This window comes from Austrofundulus limnaeus, unplaced genomic scaffold (assembly GCF_001266775.1).
Source record: "Austrofundulus limnaeus strain Quisiro unplaced genomic scaffold, Austrofundulus_limnaeus-1.0 Scaffold253, whole genome shotgun sequence".
Lineage (NCBI taxonomy): Eukaryota > Metazoa > Chordata > Actinopteri > Cyprinodontiformes > Rivulidae > Austrofundulus > Austrofundulus limnaeus.
The window spans coordinates 426,491-430,619 of NW_013952655.1; the positions used below are offsets into that span (position 1 = coordinate 426,491).

The 4,129-nt window shown below is 37.8% G+C and overlaps 1 protein-coding gene across 2 annotated transcripts in view; it reads right to left on the reverse strand.

Moving 5' to 3' along the window:
• The window catches only part of dop1a (DOP1 leucine zipper like protein A), a 44,184-nt gene extending 40,352 nt beyond the window's left edge, over window positions 1-3,832 (reverse strand). For both annotated transcript variants that reach the window (XM_014020477.1, XM_014020475.1), the window contains exon 1: window positions 3,509-3,832. The gene's annotated coding sequence lies outside the window, so the exon portion shown is untranslated. The remainder of the gene's footprint in view (window positions 1-3,508) is intronic.
• Window positions 3,833-4,129: the final 297 nt, after the last annotated feature.

Below are 4,129 nucleotides of genomic sequence, written 5' to 3' on the forward strand. Positions count from 1 at the left end.
AAAATATTACTCCTAACATACAAAGCTCTTAACAACCAAGCTCCATCATATATTAAACRTCTTATTGTTCCATACTTACCTAACAGAGCACTTTGCTCCCAGACTGCAGGTTTACTTGTGGTTCCCTGAGTTTCTAACAGTAGAATGGGAGGCAGAGCTTTCAGTTATCAAGCTCCTCTCTTGTTGAACCAACTTCCAGTTTCTGTCCGTGAAGCTGACACTCTGTCTGCTTTTTAATATTAGACTGAAGACTTTCCTTTTTTATAAATCCTACAATTAGACTTAAGTTTCCTGATTTGTTCTTCATTTCTGCTGCTATAGACTTAGACTGCTGGAGCACAAACTGAGCACATTTCCTCACTCTGCTGTTGTCTTTAGTCTCTACATGTTTATTGTAATTATTTCTATCAGTAACATGTTTTTTCTTTGTCTCTTTTCCAGAAGAAGGTGCCCCTGGACCAGTTCTTCTGTCTCTCTCTGTGTGTCTGTCTCCTGTTCCCCAACCAGCCGGTCGAGGCAGATGGCCGTCTGTCCTGAGCCTGGTTCTGCTGGAGGTTTCTTCCTGATTAGCAGGGAGTTTTTCCTCTCCACTGTTTGCTCGGATGGGAGACTGTGATGAAGTGATTTAACAAAATCTGCTGGCATCTTCTTTAGATTGTTTTTTTTTTTTTTTTATCTACAGTGCCCTGAGACAACATGTGTTGTGACTTGGCACTATATAAATAAACTGAATTGAATTGAATTACTGCAGAAAGACTTAGTTGAAGGAGTTGGTCTCTTTTAATGTTTAGGGGGGGTTCTTAAACAGTTTGTACATGATACACTTGTTTGTAAATGTTTTAACAGATTTTGATCTCATCTTTTATGGGTGTTTTAGGAGTGTTGAAATAAGTGAACATGTTCTGCAGGTCACGCACACAAAAATTAAGCAGTGATTCAGATGCAAAGCTAGTGGTTAGTGCCTAAAATAGCAATCTGAAGATGCAAAGTAGAGGTAAGGTTATGCTGTTGTGCAATAATTTCAACATAAATATAATGTATTAATTACTATAATAGCTCACAATATCAAACAAATTGCCAGAGAAAATGCTGGAATACAGAGATCTATTAACGGCATTAAAACCAGTGGGGTTGGGTGATAATTATACATAAAAGAGATAAGATTTTTTTAAATTCTTTCTGCTGCCTTTCATTTTATTTGATCTTTGATTTGTATATTTTTATTTTCTATTGTGTATAGTTCTTTTGTTTTTAATGACATGAATAAATTTCTAAATAAAATAAAAAATAAAAATAAACATAACTTACATAAAATCTTGAGGCAGGCCAACCTATAATTCATTAAATACTAAAAGTATAAAACATACTTCTTGGTCACACATCATATTTGGATAAACATTAATGTGTTTTTGATTTAATAGTGCTCAGTGCAGTTTTATTGTGGTCTGTAACCGTCTGCCGGTGTATGTTATGTTAATAAATAAACCGTATACATATATAGATTAGGGATGTAACAATACATCAATCTATATCAATATATCGATTTTAATGGTTCGTGATTCAGTTATATCGAGGCAAAATGAAAATTTCAATCTATATCATCATCAAATGCGCGATGTGAATCGATATCATGTCCATCTAACAGTCATTGTGTTAGATGGGCATTTGATATCGCATTATATCGATTATATTGATGTGAMTTGAATTGAATCAAAATCATATCGTGACAGACTTTATTATATCGAGAAATATCAAATTGTCATTCAAACATATCGATGTCATATTGTATCGTGATAAAGCTGGCTATTTACACCCCTAATATAGATGTGTTTAAGTTTTAAGATAATCCATACATAAACGTTTTGTATTATTGTAGGCAGGAAGTATAATACATTGGCCAAGATCACTGTAAACCACATTCAATTCAATTTCAAAATTACTTTATTGATCACATCCACATATTTAGCACTAGATCAATTTTTTATTACTAGACGCAGCATTGACAATCTTAGTTTTTCATTGTTCTATATATTCCAAGTTATTTTCAAGTATCTGCGATCACATACACACAAGTAAAACACAGCACAGCGACCTCCACAACCTATTTTCACAGTTGCTCAGGTCACACACCGGCACCAGATGCCACAATCTGGACTGTGATGCTTAGGGCTAGGCAAAGATGGAATGATCCGCAAATAGATCCATGGCAAATTAAAAGAACGAAGACAAACAACCAAACTTTCGTTCTGTTCTTCAACTAGTGCCCAACACTCTCAGTCCCATGAGATACTAACTAACAGGAAAAAAAATGATCAGGAGCCAAGTTCAGAAAAGCTGGTAAATTTCAGTGATGCTGTACTTGAAACTTAACTCTAAAGAGTAGTTATATTCTCTGCACCACCCAGCTAACTGAATGTTCAGACAACGTCCTCTAAAAGTCTGAGTTGTAGAAAATAAAGAGCAGACAGGAGTCGAGTTTTCTGTGTTTTCCTGTTCTAAGGGCCCTGTCACACYATGACGTTTTAGACAACTTACGCCAACTTATGAAAGTTTTAAGGACATCTATGTTGAAGATGTGATTGAAAAAAATAAACAGGAAGCTTCTTTTAGGTGTGTACATACTGTAATTCTAACAAATTGATCAAATATACAACTTTTATTAGCCATTTAGACATAAAAAATGTTTCATAAGTTGGCATAAGTTGTCTAGTATGACAGGGCCTTTACCTGTGTGGCCCAGCTGCTTTGTTGAATTACTGCTGCCTCAAACCAGTCCAGCCTGTCTATCCTGATCTTTACCCATTCTTGACTCAAGAGTCAAACAGTTATATATGTATTGTCCTTGCTGGAAAAAAAAACATAACTATTATACCACTGTTCCAACCAAAAGCAACGTTGTGATTACAATAAAGACAGAATCATAGCAATCATGCTACGATTCTAAATTATTTTTGGAGATCACCTCGACCTCCTCCTGTTGTTTCATGACCCACAGGAAGGTCCCAGACCCCCAGCGTCAGCATCCTGATCCAAAGTTTTAGAAACCGATCCTCTGTCTCTGACAACAACGCGCCGTTTAAACGCATTCTTGCACCAATACATCACGTGACCCTGGCTGAACAGGTGTGTCTAATCAGGTGGCTTGTGCGCGAGGACAGGTCACACAAGGTTATTTGAGAGCTCAGGGATGTTTCGTCGAGCTGTCATCACTTCAGGAGGATGCAAAGTTCAAGTTAACGTTAGATAGGTGTGTGACCCAGACTGTCAACAACAACAACACAAGCTGACCAGTTTTTCACCACTTCCGGTGGTCTCCAACAACGCGGATAGTGGAAAACATGGCTATAAAAACCCCACAAACTAGGCTTTATTCCACAATTATTACCATTAACCTTAGACAGGTGGTTACCTTTAGGCTAGCTAACACAGTTATCTTGACGCAAGCTAGGTTTAAAAAAAATCACAATGATTACAATTTATGTATGTAAATAACATATAAAAATCTTACCGTTCCAAAAACAAACCACTGTCATTCAATCATGGATTCAACGCGATGACTGAAAACGGATGGCCGTGTCTTTAATGCTAGCTGTTGTAGCAGGTTGTTCATGGGCCAGGTTCCTAGTGTCAGTCACCACAATGCGCATCCATGAGCAAAAAATAAGCTGATAGTCGCCAATTTGGAGGCTATTCTTTTTCGCATGTTCTCATTTCTCTTGGAACTGCCCCGCTGTGTTTGTGAATGAACAGGAAACAGAATCCCATCGCTGGAGGCAAGGACCGACAGTAGACTGCACTGCAGATTAGCCGTACGTCCAACTTCTCTTCCGGGTGCTCGGCAGCCGCTGAATCCCCGCCTCCTGATCTACGATGCCCAGCGTCCGCGCGTAATGTGACGTACGGATACGTTTCAACACACCGCCATCTTGGATGGGTCCCACTGCGGATTTATTTGTATGGAGGAAGCTGTTCGCCTAACTAAAATAATTGTAACTCCACAACTTTTTTCACACGATATAGTTTGTTTAAAACGGTACAGATGTAGTTATGGTATAGGACACTGTCACACATTAAAAATACGAGCTTCCATGCTGAAATACTTTGTTTTATTGTTGTTTGAGTTGATGTA